The sequence below is a fragment of the Microcaecilia unicolor genome, chromosome 3, assembly GCF_901765095.1.
Source record: "Microcaecilia unicolor chromosome 3, aMicUni1.1, whole genome shotgun sequence".
NCBI lineage: Eukaryota > Metazoa > Chordata > Amphibia > Gymnophiona > Siphonopidae > Microcaecilia > Microcaecilia unicolor.
The window spans coordinates 34,177,731-34,195,000 of NC_044033.1; positions in this window are offsets into that span (position 1 = coordinate 34,177,731).

Sequence of the window (17,270 nt, forward strand, 5' to 3'; positions counted from 1 at the left end):
GATGACACAGTGATTAAACTTGAATTATAACAGCATTTATTGGAAACTCTCAGGTGGTTAATTTCTGTGCAAAATTTCCTGAGACATGAAATTGCTCTGATACCTAGAGACTTTCTTTTATTTTGTCATGCCGCATGAAAAGATATTTATACTGGTTTCGAAGGGACATTCAATGTGTCTTCATACACTTACAGGCAGATGGTGAAAAGCAAATGCTGGCGCTAGAGGCTGTTAGCGCCATACTAGCGCCGGCGTTTGCTACCACCCCATGATTAGAGCCCTTGCGCGTGTGAAACAACGTGCTCGAGGGCTCTTAGCGCAAGTAGCCTGCAAATGCATGCTAATCAGTGCTTAACGCATTCATCCCCAATGATCAGTGTCCAGCGAGCCAAAGATTGGGTCGCTGGCTGCGACAAACCCTACGCCAGCTCGGAGCTGGCGTTAGGGTTTGCAGATCATTGGGGAGGAATGGTGAGCCCTGTCCAGCATGCATTTGCATGCTGGCAGGCCCCCATTCCCCCCTACACCAAACCTGCCAGCGAGGGCAGTTGAGGACGTCCAAAATTTGGACGTTTCTCATAGAAACATCCAATTTTGGACTTCTTAACTGCCCATTGCAGAAACATCCAAAATTTGGACGTCCTCAACTGCCACGTTGCTATACCTCCGGCACCCCCTTGAAATTTGGCCGTCCCTGCAACAGGGCAGTTGAGGACGTCCATCTTCCGATTTAAAGATGGGCGTCCTTCTCTTTTCATTGGTCTCCAGCCCAGACCTGTCAAACAAGTGTGGGAGGATTGTGCTGAGCGCATGCTCAGGCACAATTCTCCTGCACTTCTACCCCATAATCAGAGATAATTGTGCTGCTTAAATTTGCATGCATTATCTCTGATCATAGGTCTAATAGCGCCCCACGCTGTTCCAGCGCTATTTTAGAGCCCTGTTTGGAACAGCGCGGGCCTTTTGATCATCTGCCTGTTACTGTTTGGGAAGCTCAGATTAGAGGCTTTGATGATTTAGAGGTCATTTTACTAAGGTGTGGTAACTCATTTAGCGTACACTAAATGATGACACCCATAGGAATTTAATAGGCGTCTTATCATTTAGCACACACTAATCATTAGCGCTCGTTAAATCTGTTTGCATGCCTTAGTAAAAGGACCCCTTAGAGCAGGGGTTTTCAACCTAGTCTTTGGGACACACTCAGCCAGTTGGGGTTTTCAGGATATCCCCATTGAATTCAATGAGGATATCCTGAAAACCCCGGCTGGCTGGGTGTGCCCCAAGGACTGAGTTGAAAACCTCTGCCTTTGGAGTTTTGCCACTAACCTAGTCCACTGGGCTCACCTTCAAAGGAAGTACTATTATGAGAGGATGCATATAAGTTTAGCCAGACTGAATAGAAGCTTTTCTGGAGGTTGTAGTTGGGGAAGGCTTAGCCTCTTCACCAGGGTTTACCAAATGTGTTCTGTTGACCCCAGAGCCAGTTGGGTTCAGGAATATGCATGAGAGAAATCTGCCTGCATTGATGATCCATTTATCTCATGAGTATTCATTTGGACATCTTGAAATTCTGATTGGTTGTGAAGTCACCAGGATACCCTTGGGAAGCCCTGGTTTTTAAATATACTTTATAAAATATGCACATACACATGTAAATTAAACCAAGAAATTTGTGTTTGCCAAAAAGCAGGAATAAATATATGCACATACATTTTCAAAACAATGGCACAATATCCCCCTGATTCTACATATTGTGACTAGAGTTGCATTCGTAAATCTGGTCATATTCTGTATTGCGTTTGGAACTGAATTGTCTTAAGTGTGGAGGAGTAGCCTAGTGGTTAGTGCAGCGGACTTGTCACTTAAACCTCCATTGCCCCTAGTACAAAATAAGTACCTGAATATATGTAAACCACTTTAAATATAGTTGCAAAATATCACAGAAAGGCAGTATATCAAGTCCCATTTCCCTTTTCCTTAACAAGCACATCAGTGCCAAAAATTGCAACTTAACAAGCAATTATTGACACTAATTGGCTTTAATTAGAAATTATGAGCACAGTTTTCTAGGCATATTCTCTAATGTGATGCATGTTAATCATAAGGGGGAGTGGTCATGGAGGGTCATGGGCGGGTCACGGGTGTTCCTAGAATTCACGTGCAGTATTATAGAATATGCCTGTTCCGTGCATAATTTAGGCATCAGTATTTACACCAGGTTTCATTGGTGTAAATGGCCACGACTAAAATGGGCACTAGGTGTAAACCGTGCCTAAATTTAGGTGCGGTTTATAGAGTACACCTAGGTGGGGTTTTTTGTCGCCAATTTTTTACGTGTGATATATAGAATTTAGCCCAAAATACATAGAGCGCATTTAAGAAAGGACCCCTCCCCCAATCAGAATTTAGACATCCAAGTTCCAGTAACATCTGGAGTGGAGGAGTGGCCTAGTAGTTAGAGCACCAATCTTGCAAGCCAGAGGTGGCCGGTTCAAATCCCACTGCTGCTCCTTGTGATCTTGGGCAAGTCACTTAACCCTCCATTGCCTCAGGTACAAACTTAGATTGTGAGCCCTCCTGGGGCAGAGAAATATCCAGAGTACCTGAATGTAACTCACCTTGAGCTACTACTGAAAAAGGTGTGAGAGAGCAAAATCTAAATAAATATTTGAGATTCTACATGGAATGTTAATGTTGCTATTCCACTAGCAACATTCCATGTAGAAGCCTGCCCTTGCAGATCAGCAACCCGCGCAGGCTTCTGGTTCTGTGAGTCTGACGTCCTGCACATACGTGCAGGACGTCAGACTCACAGAACCAGAAGCCTGCGCATCCGCAAGGGCAGGCTTCTACATGGAATGTTGGCAGTGGAGGAGTAGCCTAGTGGTTAGTGCAGTGGAACATGGAATGTTGCTACTATTGGAGATTCTACACAGAATGTTGCTGAGTGGAGGAGTGGCCTAGTGGTTAGAGCACCAGTCTTGCCATCCAGAGGTGGCCGGTTCAAATCCTGCTGCTGCTCCTTGTGATCTTGGGCAAGTCACTTAACCCTCCATTGCCTCAGGTACAAACTTAGATTGTGAGCCCTCCTGGGACAGAGAAATATCCAGAGTACCTGAATGTAACTCACCTTGAGCTACTACTGAAAAAGGTGTGAGCAAAATCTAAATAAATAAATCTTAGAATAAGATCTGCCAATATACAGTTTGTTCTAAAATACATGGTGAACTGGATGTTCGTGTAATTGTCTCTGTGGGAGCATGTGAATGTTTATTTTATGAAATGACAACAAAGATATTTATGTGCTGTAACATAAATGGTAATCTCAGTCATTGTATCCTTTGCAAGTTTCAGGGTGGGGGTGGGGCATCAACCACTGGGTGATGAAGAAGGGGACCTCTCCTAATCGCTGCAGTGGAGCACTATTCCAATGGGAGTACTTTTCTGAAACCTGGATGTCCAGATTAGCAGGTCTAACCCCCAACATCCATCTTTTTGGACATAGGTGCTCATTCCCCTTCTGAAATGGGGAATAAACATCTATTGTTTGGGACCACCCTTGTCTGACCCAAAGAAGCCCAGATAAATCCACAGAACAAACCAACAGCAATGCAAGAGTGGAAGAAGCCACACACAATGTCTTCTGGAAAAATATAGTTTATTGTCCAAGCAACCAAAAACAAGTTGACATGTTGAGCCAACACAGCCTGTGTTTCGGCAATCCTGCCTTCATCGGGGATCCTTATCTATCAGTGATAAATCACTTACACTGTAAATGCAAGGTGTAATATAAGAGCTTAGATAAATGGCTGGAACAATGGCGCCTGAAAAACCACTATCTAAAAAAGACCATGCCCAGGCCACACCCCCTTGACATTTGGACACTCTTCAGTTTTAGATGTCTTTATCCTGGCTTTGCAAAATTGGAATTAGACACCCACACATTTGTCAGTTTATGGACATCCAAAAAAGTGAATGGCACTTCTAAAATAAGCATCTCTGTCAATTTTAAAAATTTTCTGATACTCTCACGGGAAAATTATACATGTACTGTTTACGCTGTGTACAGTTATAAAATTAATAGTTCCGGAACATATTTTATTGACTTTTAAGCTGGCCTTCTATTTGTTGCACTGTCTTTTGAAATGACACCCATAAAAATAATTGGTAGCTGAAGAATTCCATGTGGGCGTTACATGCTTCTTTTTAAAGACGGTTCTACATGTACTTGTTTAAAATGTCTGTTGCAATATTCACCTCTACATAAGTTGCAATTCAAAAAAAAAAATCAGATCATGATAGCACACAAATGTGTCTTCTCCATGCCTTGTTATTACATCTCTTTAGTTTGGCAGCCTAGCTATGCTTCTGCAATAGTTTTTGGGCCTTAAGCCACATTCTTTATTGTAGATCATCAAACAAATGCAAACAAGATTCTAAAGACGTTACAAACATCGCTGCATAGCTTTGAGACTGAGGGGTCCTTTTACTAAGCTGTGTAGGCACCTACACATGCCCAACGCGCATCAATTCAGAACTACCACATGGCCTAGGCGGCAATTTCATTTTGTACGCGTGCCCACTACGCGCCCTGGAATATTTGTGGTGCACAGTGCTAACGGGGCAGCCATCGGCATTGTACACACGCTGATGATTACTGCCTGGTTGATGTGTGAGACCTTACCACTAAGTCAACGGGTGGCGGTAAAGTCTCTGGCCTAAAATGGACGGGCGCCAATTTTCATTTTGCCGCATGTCCATTTTCGGCTAAAAAAGGCCTTTTTTTGCAGGTGCACTGAAAAATGGATCTGCATGCGTTCAATACATGTGTCTACAACAGTGCAGGCCACTTTTCGGTGCACCTTAGTGAAACCTCGGTTTTCATTGACTTCAGCTATCATCGATTTCGGTTTTCGTTGATTTTTCAGTGAAAAATTTGTCTCAGATTTCGTTGGTTGCCTCGGTTTTCCGCTGCTAATTTTGCGAAAACAAAGGGCAACCACGCATTCTCCTGCTCATTGGATTACCTTGATTCATATGGAAATAATTGCCTCGGTTTTCGTCTGTTTCGGTTTTCATTGACTGTTTTCGGATGGATTATCAACGAAAACCGAGGTATCACTGTACATAAGTATTGCCATACTGGGAAAGACCAAAGGTCCATCGAGCCCAGCATCCTGTTTCCAACAGTGGCCAATCCAGGTCACAAATACCCGGCAAGATCCCAAAAATGTACAAAAAACTTTTATACTGCTTATCCCAGAAATAGTGGATTTCCCCCAAGTCCATTTAATAACGGTCTATGGACTTTTCCTTTAGGACCCCTGAATGAAGGTTGTTTTTCCACTTCAGTCTTTTCCTTTGGCTGTCAGATACACAGGGATAATTTAATAAAAGGATGTTCTGTAGAAAGTTCAAAAAGGCACAAATTACAAAATATGCATAACAAGCCAGGGCTGGCATTTATGTATAACCCTTAGTTCTATAAAAAGCGCTATAAAATGTGCACGCAATTTGGACATGTGCCCAATTTGCACAAACATTTTAATTGAATAACAAGGCAACTGTTGGCACTAATTAGATTCAATTAACATTTACTTGTGTGAATTTAAGCGTGGAATCTGCGCCACAATTTTAATGCATGTCAGACAAGGGGGCGTGGAAATGGGAGGGGGCCAGGGGCGGATTAAGGGTGTGACTTTAGTTACACATGGAATTAAAGAATAAGGGGGTTCTGCGCCTAAATATAGCTATGGCATTTGCACGACATTTTCGTTGGTGCAAATCGCTGAACCTAAAGTTAGGCACAATCCCTGGGCTTAAGCACTATTTAAAAAACCGCACGGTTTATAGAATACCGCTACATGCTTTTTTTAAATACTAATTTAATACCAACTTTTTAGCCACCATTTATAGAATTCCTCCCCCTCCCCCCAAAAAAGAATTGGGACCAGAACCAGCCCTGACAATGTGCAAATTCTCCCGCGCTAATTTACACCTGCTCCGAAAAAAGGGTGAATGCATTCTGAGGATCATTCTATAAACCTAATCTTATGAACCCTCTACCCAACACCTAATCACTCGACAAAAGACTATGACTTAGACCACGTCTTCCATCAACTCCCCCTATGTTATCCTTTAAAAGTTTCCCTCCTCCAGCCACCCCCACCCCCTTGTTCCCATGCTCATTTCAACCTTCCCCCTCCTGCCTCTCCTACCCCCTTCTTACTTGACCATCCCACCTATCTACATATCTCCATCATTATTCTGTTATACCACAGCTTGTATTCTCTCTGCTGTACCTTGTAACCCCTATTACTGTGTAAGCTGCATTGAACCTGCCTCGAGTGGGAAAGCGCGGGGTACAAATGTAACAAATAAATAAAGGGAAACCTATTTTGAGCCTATTCTATAAAGGAATGTAGGAGCCTATTTTGTACAGAGCAGGGCAAATATGTGGGTTTTATTTTAGGTGCGACCCCTTACATCAGCCATAGAGCTGGAGTAAATGTTTGCACCTAGATTGCTAAAAAGCATGCATAAATTATAGTATTGCATAATTACATGCATAACTGTGCACCGCACATCCTCCTCCCGAATTCTACCCCTGTGTACGTCCACCCTCAAACTACCCACATCCCATTTAGGTGCCGTTTTCAGAATAGCATGTTGCTAGAATATTGATTCAGATTTATTATTTATAACCTGCCCTTGTCCAGGGCAGCGAACAAAAATACAGACATAAAATCACATTAAAAACAAGTTCTTCAAATTATACAATCAAAAAGAGAAAAAAATGTTCACGCTCCTTAGGTGGACAAAGAAACGCACCAGCATGCACAAATTGCAAATAAAATAGCAAGTGTGCTTTCAGTTGTCGTTGAAATATTTGTGCATTGCGCTCTGCTTATTCCATTCCAGTGGTCCAGCTATTGAAAAAATTCCTCTGCAAGTAATGTCCAAGTGTACTCAGTTTAATGAAGGCATTACAAGATCACAGGACATTAGTGATCACAGTGCAACAGTGCCGTAGCGAGGGCGGCTGACACCCGGGGCGGTTCGTCGCTGCGCACCCCCCACGGGTGCAGCACGGCACACCCCCCTCGGTGCGTGCACCCCCCCCCGAGCGCATTCATACCACTAGAGTAGGAAAGGGGGCGGGCGGGCGGGGGGGCCGATCCGCCCCGAGTGCACGTCGCTGGGAGCTGCGTCAGCTCCGCTGGTTCCCTGCTTTCTCTGCCCTGGAACAGGAAGTAACCACCCCGGGTGTCAGCCGCCCTCGCTACGGCACTGTTGCACTGTTCCGGGAGCCAACACCCTCCCAAGCAGCGTGCACCCGGGGTGGACCGCCCCCCCCCCCTTCCTATGCCACTGCAGTGCAAAAATATGGTCTGGTTTGTCAACTATTTGCTTCAAATATTAAAAAAAGACTCCTGAATATTGCCACACGTACATTCGTACCTGTCATTCACGCATATTCTTGGTGCCTAAGAGGTCCTTTTACTAAGCCGTGGGAAAAAGTGGCCTGCGGTAGTGTAGCCACGTGTATTGTGTGCTAGCCGGGCCAGTTTTTACCACATCTACAAAAAAATGGCTTTTTTTTAATGGGCTGGAAAAAGGGCCTGCAGTAAAAATGAAACCGGCGCGCGCCCAAAACCAGCCTGAGCACTTAACGCCACCCATTGATCTAGCAGTACAGGCTCACATGCCACATGAGCAATGACTGGGCGCTCGCCAAGTGCCGATTACCGCCGGAACTGGTTGCACATAGGATGAAATAAAGAAATAATTCATCCACACATTATGCTAAGGCCACATTTTATCGCAGCTTAGTAAAAGGACCCCTTTGTGTTTCCAGCGTTATTGGAATTGGCTTCTATGGCTTTCAGCACTAGGCCTCCCACTTAGTCACCTCTCCCCTCTCCAGTCGGTTCAAAACTCTGCTGCCCGTCTCATCTTCCGCAAGGGTCACTTTACTCATACTACCCCTCTCCTCAAGACCCTTCACTGGCTCCCTATCCGTTTTCGCATCCTGTTCAAACTTCTTCTACTAACCTATAAATGTACTCACTCTGCTGCTCCCCAGTATCTCTCCACACTCGTCCTTCCCTATACCCCTTCCCGTGCACTCCGCTCCATGGATAAATCCTTCTTATCTGTTCCCTTCTCCACTAGCCAACTCCAGACCGCGCCTTCTGTCTCGCTGCACCCTACGCCTGGAATAAACTTCCTGAGCCCTACGTCTTGCCCCATCCTTGGCCACCTTTAAATTTAGACTAAAAGCCCACCTCTTTAACATTGCTTTTGACTCATAATCACTTGTAACCACTCGCCTCCACCTACCCTCCTCTCCTCCTTCCTGTACACATTAATTGATTTGATTTGCTTACTTTTTTTTTTGTCTATTAGATTGTAAGCTCTTTGAGCAGGGACTGTCTTCCTTCTATGTTTGTGCAGCGCTGCGTATGCCTTGTAGCGCTATAAAAATGCGTAGTAGTAGTAGTAATCTCAAGGAGTATCAACATTCCATGTAGAACCCCCAAAAACAGCAAGATTCTAGAATCGTAAAGAGTGACAAGATTCCATGCAAGATTCGTAACCACTTGTAACCTCTCGCCTCCACCTACCCTCCTCTCTTCCTTCCCGTTCACATTAATTGATTTGATTTGCTTACTTTATTTTTGTCTATTAGATTGTAAGCTCTTTGAGCAGGGACTGTCTTTCTTCTATGTTTGTGCAGCGCTGCGTACCGCCTTGTAGCGCTATAGAAATGCTAAATTAGTATATAGTAGTAAGGAGGGGTTTTTCCCAATTTTCTTTCTCTCTAAAGCAGAAGGATGCTTGGCTGCAAAAAAAGAGGGATACCAGCAGAAAAAGGAGGTGATATGCCATGAATAAGTCTCTGATGAGGCCTCATTTAGAGTACTGTGGCAGTTCTGGAGACCGCACCTACGGAAATTAAACAGGATGGAGTCGGTCCAGAGGGCGGCTACGAAATTAGTAAGCGTCTTGAATGCAAAAATTATAGGGACAGGGTTACGAACCTCAACATGTAGACGCTGGAAGAGAGGAGGGAGAGAGATATATGATAGAGACGTTTAAATATCTCAAGGGCATTTATGTACAGGAAGTGAGCTTTTTCCATCTGAAGGAAAGCTCTGGAACAAGGGGGCACACGATGAAGTTAAGAGGGAATAGGCTTAGGAGTAACCTAAGAAAGTATTATTTCACGGAAAGGGTGGTGGAGGCGTGGAATGGCCTCCCGGTGGAGGTTGTAGAGTCGAGGACTGTGTCAGAATTTAAAAAGGCACGGGATAAGCATGTGGGGTCGCTTAGGAAAAGGAAGAGTTAGGGGTCACAGAGGATGGGCAGACAGGATGCGCCATTCGGCCTTTATCTGCCGTCACGTTTCTATGTTTCTACTTTTCTCTTCCTCTCATCTAACACGGCTTATATAATTGCAATTCATTTGATCAATTTGTTGCTTAGATGTGTGAGTGATGAGACCTTACACTTCTTTGCACTGAAACACATCTGCCTGTCATTTTATAGCTGCAGTAAGCGCTAGCACGTGCTTACCGCAGCTTAAATGGGCTTCCCGCGCAACGCACTCGGGCATCCTGTGGTAAGTTCCTAATCTGCACATACTAGTTGCTAAAAATATTTTAATTTTTCCGATGGGGGGGGGCATTGCAGGGGTAGAGAGTGGGTGTTTCTCTGCTAATTACCACACACTAACCCCCCTGTTTTCAAAGTTGCACGGCAATGCCGACCCAGCCCATTCAATGTGAACGGGCTGAGTTGGCATTACTGCACTAGCTAGTACACAAACCAGGACTAAAGACCACCCATTTATAAAAAATGTGTTTGTCACAGCTCCTACAAGTATAATTTGATATAAATTTTTGTATGTATATAAACCCTCAGATATTTCCCACAATTTATGCAGACGATAAAGCTGCTATATAGTGGTATAGCACTTCTTTCATCGGGTTACTCTAAACATTTTTTGGGGGAGCAACATTATGCTCATTTTTAATTTGCTTCCCTTCACCACAGTGCTATTAAAATCACTTTAAAGATGTATAAATACTTGGTGAAAAAGCTGTGCACTTATCTTGCCTCGCTGAAAAACATTCATCTCACACCTTCCCCTGGATCCGCCCGACTCAGCGGGTTTCAATTGCTTTCATCAGGGACGAGGGTTAAGGCTAAGGAGTTCCCTTCTTCCTCAGTCAAACAGCAAGAGGAGCAAGACCATTACTGCACTGGCAGCCGCTAATGCAGCTTTGTAAATGGGGGTGGGGGTAACTGATTAGAACGTGGATCCTTTATAGAATAGCGTTCTGCAAATAAAATTTTCAGTGCCGATATTTTGGTGCCATTTATAGAATCTAGCTCAAAGGGGATAATGGTCTCTGCCCTGGGGAGATATACTCTTGTGCCCACCTTTCAATTTTGGGGGCCTTTTTACTAAAAAGGCTCCTGCGGCAGTGGCTGTCTTTTGCTGAGCGCTGAGGCCCTTTTTACAGTGGGTGAAAGGACTGCAAAAATGTATGGCCATGCGTGGGATAAACACAAAGGAATCCTGTTTAGAAGGAATAGTTCCGTGGAATCTTAGCGGAGATTGGGTGGCGACGCCGGTAATTGGGAAACAAAACAGGAGCTGGGCAGACTTCTACGGTCTAAGCCCTGATCTTGACTGAATAGATAGGGATGGGCTGGAGTGTAAATTTTAAGGGGCTTCGACGTTAGCTTCAGAACTTAGTACAAGAACAGTGCTGGGAAGACTTCTACGGTCTGTGCCCTGAGAATGGCAAGGACAAATCAAACTCGGGTATACATATAAAGTATCACATACCATGTAAAATGAGTTTATCTTGTTGGGCAGACTGGATGGACCATACAGGTCTTTATCTGACGTCATTTACTGTGTTACTATGTTACTCTTTGGGGTTCTACATGGAATGTTGCTATTAATTGGGATTCCAGAATCTTGTAACTCTTTAGGATTCCAGAATCTTCAGAACTTTTAATAAAAGAACTAATGGGCAGACTTCTACGGTCTGTGCCCTGAGAATGGCCAGGACAAATCAAACTCGGGTGTACATATAAAGTATCACATACCATGTAAAATGAGTTTATCTTGTTGGGCAGACTGATTGGACCGTACAGGTCTTTATCTGACGTCATTTACTGTGTTACTATGTTACTCTTTGGGGTTCTACATGGAATGTTGCTATTAATTGGGATTCCAGAATCTTGTAACTCTTTAGGATTCCAGAATCTTCAGAACTTTTAATAAAAGAACAGTAATGGGCAGACTTCTACGGTCTGTGCCCTGAGAATGACAAGGACAAATCAAACTCGTACATATAAGTATCACATACCATGTAAAATGAGTTTATCTTGTTGGGCAGACTGATTGGACCGTACAGGTCTTTATCTGCCATCATTTACTATGTTACTATGTATGCGGTAAGATTGCTCCTACCTTGTGGCCATGCTGGGAGGAGCATTTACCGCCACCCATTGAGATGGCGGAAAGGGCTCCCGCACTAACCCAGGGATAACTGAGTAGCACACGGTGTTGCCCGATTACCGATTACTCAAAACAATCGAGCCCTATTTCCCCCAGCATGTGAAATGGCATGCACTGGGGCTGGAACTATTGCTGGCACCCAGGTTGGGATGGCCATGGCTCCAAATTGGCATGCGGTAAGCCCGCATTGGGCTTACTGCTGCATTGTAAAAAGGCCCCTTGGTGAATAAAAGAAGCCCAAACAAATCACCATTAAATATCAGAAAACCAAATGTTTCCTCATGTATGAATGAAAAGCAGCACCAATGGGCTTATGGTTTTGGATAAAAAGTTTTTACTTTTACTAGGAAACTGGGCAAAGTAAAGCACTTATCTATGCAATCCTGCAGGGATATCTGTACAGTAATTTACTATTTAAACCCTGAAGAGTTTACCAAAAGAAAAAAAGCAGATCAAAAAAAGTCAAAAAAATGGAACAGGAGGGTAACAGAAGAAGTGGTTTATTATGAGGTTACCCGACGTGGCCACGTTTCGCCCTCAGGCTGCGTCAGGGGTACAAAAAACTACAAAATAAAATACATAATGAATAAAACATAAACATCACATTGTATATTTATAATAAAACATATCTAAAACCACAATCAAATCATATAAGATAAAACAGATCAAATCTAAAACATAATACAATAAAATGTAATATCAAATCAATATCAGTTAAAAACATTCAGATTAATATGCATGCAATAAATAATAATTTTAATACAAGACATAAGATATCAACAAAAAATATATCAACAGAACTGCATAAGGCAAATCTGCTTTTTTGATCTGTTTTTCTTTTGGTTTGCTATTTCTGTGGCAGATCTTTGCCTTTTTTTTGTTTCTGTCTGAACCCTGAAGAGTTTTACATACTTATCAGTTATATTTGAGAGAGAGCAATCATGCATAGGACAGCGGTAAGTAGTTTGATCAAGAATTCATTCCAAAAAGCAGCATATAAAAATAGAAATACAATAAAAAAAAAGCTTTTATCAAGTTTTGGCTGTAAGCATTTCATTAGTATCATCTAGCTAACTCTTCATAAATTAAGAAGTGCTTAGCAAATAATTGTTTTTTGCAGGTGTTTTCCCTCTACAATCACACTCTGTAGCATTCACTACCAGCAAGGAGGCAAGAAAACATCTTTATAGATTTAAAAACATACCTAATTTGTCAAAGCGTTGACTTAATGATATGGTTCATTGTGCTTTCAACTGAGAACAGTTAAGTCTAAAACTCGAGAGGTGAATTGCATTTCTAACTCCTGCCTGCCGTGTAATTCCATAGCCAAGGATCTGCCAGATACTTTCTGTCTTCGTAGTAAGAAGCAGGATTACTATAAAAACACCATCGGGGAACAATGTGTGTGTGGGCAGCATCTGTAATTTTGAACAGTAGGTAGTCTGAAATGTCGGTGGTTCCCTAGCTATGAACAGAGCACCTGCTACATGAAAATAACAAAATGCGATGATGCATTTTTACACCATTTCCTGTGGGAAAGAAAAACAGCTTGGGTAAATTGACTTGGAAGAATGAAAACTAAGTGGCCCTTTTACTTAATGTATTCCAGTGCGAGATTTTCCTCTGTGCTAAGCCCAGATTTAATGCAGCATTTTATAGGATTTCGGGCCCTGTTTATTAAGCCGCGCTGTAGGCGTGCTAACATTTTAGCGTGTGCTAAAAATTAGCACACGCTAATGCTAGAGACACCCTTGTATTCCTATGGGTGTCTCTAGCGTTAGCACATACTAATCTTTAGTGCGCACTAAAAAGTTAGTGCGCTTACAGCGCAGCTTAGTAAACAGGGCCCTTTATGTTTTATTTGCAGGTCCTGTGCTAATGCAAAACAATTAATGCAGGAGTAATTACTTCCTCCTACTTAGTTGGTACTAAGTACTCCCACGGTAAGGTGGTCCTTTTACCAAGCTGTGCTAAAAAGTGGCAGGTGCTGGTGTCAGCGTGCCGATTTCCACGCGCTAAGTAGATAACTACATAAGTATTGCCACACTGGGACAGACCAATGGTCCATCAAGCCCATCCTGTTCCAACAGTCATAGGAGCCGACTTTTTAAAATGATTGGAGGTGCTCAATTTTTTTTTTTTTTAGAGGTGATATTCCCCCCCTCCCCCCCTCAGTACCAGGGCCAACCCCGCCCTCGTCCATCCCTCCCTCCGAGTTCCAGAGCCCCCCGTGTTCGCCCTTCCATCCCTCCCTCCCTCCCTCCCTCCGTCCAAATTTTAAAATCCATCTTCTTACCTCGTCGGGGTGTTAAGGTGCCAGCTGCACGTAGTGAAAAGCGTGCATGCTTGCGCTTCAGCCTTCCTTCGTCTGTCTCTGAGCTCTGGTCCCACCCAAGCGGAAACAGGAAATGAGGGCGGGACCAGAGCTCAGAGACAGACGAAGGAATGCTGAAGCACGAGTATGCACGTTTTTCACTATATGCAGCTGGCGCCTTAACACCCGAGGAGGTAAGAAGATGGATTTTAAAATTTGGACAGACGGAGGGAGGGTGAACGCAGGGGGAGCTCTGGAACTCGGAGGGAGGGAGGGAGGGATGGACAGACGGGCAGGGGAGCCCTGGAACTCGGAGGGAGGGACTTTTGGAACCTCCAGTCAGCGAAATATTGGGGGTGCTCGAGCACCCACAGCACCCACGGAGTCAGCGCCTATGCCAACAGTGGTCAATCCAGGTCATAAATACCTGGCAAAATCCCAAAAAGTTCAATACATTCTATGCTGCTTATCCTAGAAATAAGCAGTGGATGTTCCCCACGTCAATTCAATAATGGTCTATGGATTTTTCCTTTAGGAAGCCATCCAGACCTTTTTAAACCCCGCCAAGCTAACCAGCTTTACCACATTCTCTGGCAACGAATTCCAGAGTTTAATTACAAGTGGATTGAAGAATATTTTCTCCAATTTGTTTTAAATTTACTACTTTGTAGCTTTATTGCATGCCCCCTAGTCCTAGTATTTTTGGAGAGTAAACAAACAATTCACTTCTACCCGTTCCATTCCACTCATTATTTTATAGACCTCTATCATATCCCCTCAGCCGTCTTTTCTTCAAGCTGAAGAGCCCTAGACACTTCAGCCTTTCCTCATAGGGAAGTCGTCCCATCCCCTTTATCATTTCGTTACCCTTCTCTGTACCTTTTCTAATTTCACTATATATCTTTTTGAGATGCCGAGACCAGAATTGAACACGATATTCGAGATGCGGTCGTACCATGCACCGATAGAAAGGCATTTTTAGTGCAGCAGTAAATGGCTGCCTCGGCATATGTTTTTGTAATGGCCACGGGCTAATTTCCCCATTAGCGTGTGGCCATTACTTCGAGAGCTCTTACTGCTACCTATCTAGGAGGCGGTAAGGGCTCCCACACTACTCCCATACTAATCAGGTAGCACGCAGTAATATGCCCGTGCCGGCTGATTAGCACAGGCGTGCCTACGCTCTGCGCATTTGGTACGCCTCCCACACTGGAAAGTAAAAAATAGTCTGCATTATCCGGTTACTAATCATTACACTCTAGCTAGATAATGTGGGTTTGCCCACTCGCTACTGTATGAAAACAAGAAGGCAATCAGTCCACTAGATCCAACGAGGAACAGAAGAAAGAAGCAGACCTTATGAAGAAAAACACTCTTTTTATTGATTGTCCACAGCTCCCAGGCCTCACAAACCAATGCCCATGGTTTTTCTTCATAAGCTCTGCTTCCTTCTTCTGCCGTTGTATCGCTCCGTGGTGCGACCGCACCTTGAGTATTGTGTTCAATTTTGGTCGCCGCATCTCAAGAAAGAACTGGAAAAGGTGCAGCGAAGGGCGACAAAAACGATAGACTAAGGAGGCTAGAGCTTTTCAGCTTGGAGAAGACGGCTGAGGGGAGACATGATAGAGTGGAGTGGAACAGGTGGATGTGAAGCATCTGTTCACGCTTTCCAAAAATACTAGGACTAGGGGGCATGCGATGAACTACAGTGTAGTAAATTTAAAACAAATCGGAGAAAATATTTCTTCACCCAACGCATAATTAACTCTGGAATTCGTTGCTGGAGAACATAGTGAAGGCGGTTAGTTTGGCAGAGTTTAAAAAGGGGTTGGACGGTTTCCTAAAGGACAAGTCCACAGACTGCTACTAAATGGACTTGGGAAAAAATCCACAATTTTGGGAATAACGTCTAAAATGTTTGTAAGATTGGGTAGCTTGCCAGGTGCCCTTGACCTGGATTGGCCGCTGTTGGGAACAGGATGCTGGGCTCGATGGACCTTTGGTCTTTTTCCAGTATGGCATTACTTATGTACTTATGTACTTTTGTTCCACTTGCTACTGTGTCCAAATAGGCAAAATACTGCAAATGCTTTAATGAGTTTAGTGGTAAGACTTTTCTCTCATGTTAACCACACGTTAGGCCTTAATGCCCTTTAGTAAAAGAGCCCCTAAGTTCACATTCGTCCTACTCACAGAAGGATAAAACAAATACAATCTTTTGCTTTTGGAAAATAATTCTCTATAATCCATAATGGTAGGACACGTAAGCATGAATCAATCTGCTGTGCCATGGGGTGGGGGGGGGGGGGGGTGGGGAATTTTGGAAACATTCTTGATTTTTGTTTATTGTTTTCCAATTTATCTCACATATTTAGTTTAATTAAAATTTTTGAATGTGCATTTGAGCTTCTTAATGCATGCAAATCATTGTAATGCACTAATTCATAGGTTAATGTACTGTAAATCAATTGTGTACAAGCAAAGAGGCCCTTTTGCTAAGCTAGGCTTCGCAGTCATTTAGCATGGGCGGACAGTGGGCGTGGAAGGCATTTGGCAGTTAACGTGCTGCATTTTCTGCACACTAACGCTCTAATTCTGTAAAAGTCACCAAACATTGCATGTGCTCAATTTGCATGCACAATTTAACTAAATGCCAAGCTAATTAGGACCAATAATTGGCTTTCTAACAAGCAATTATTGGCACTAATTAAATTGAATTTGAATTTTACACGCGATCTGAAAAAGGGGGTGCGGAAATGGGAAGGCCATCGTCGGAATGGGGGTGTTCCTAAAATTGACATTCATAGTTATAGAATAATGGGGATACACGCCTAATGTAGGCGTGTACGTTTTTCAGTTGGTGCAAATGGCTGTGCCTAAACCAGTGGCTAGCTACGTGGGGCCAGGGGGGCCTGGGCCCCCGTAGATTTGGCCCTGGACCCCCCTGCCGATGACCCTCTCGACCCCCCTCTCGCCTCCAACCCGCCGTCGCCGTCGCCTGCCTTTGCTGGCGGGGGACCCGAACCCCGCCAGCCGAGGTCCTCTTCTTCTCGCAAAAGGCTTCCTTCTGTTTCTGACGTCCTGCACGTTGTACGTGAAACAGAAGGAAGCCTTTTGCGGGAAGAAGAGGACCTCGGCTGGCAGGGGTTGGGGTCCCCCAGCAAAGGCAGGCGACGGTGGGTTGGCGGCGGGAGGGGGGGTCGAGAGGGTCGTCGGCAGGAGGGGGCAAAGTTGGTGGTGGCAGGGTTGGCGGGGTCGGCAATGGCGGGGATGGGTGTTGGCAATAGCGGGGGGGGGGGGGGGGGGGTCGGGCACCAGGGGCTAAAATGTGCCCCCTCACCTCAGGTTCTGGACCCTGGAACTTTGGTACGATTCCTGGGGGAAGTGCTATTCTATAAACTGCACCATCGC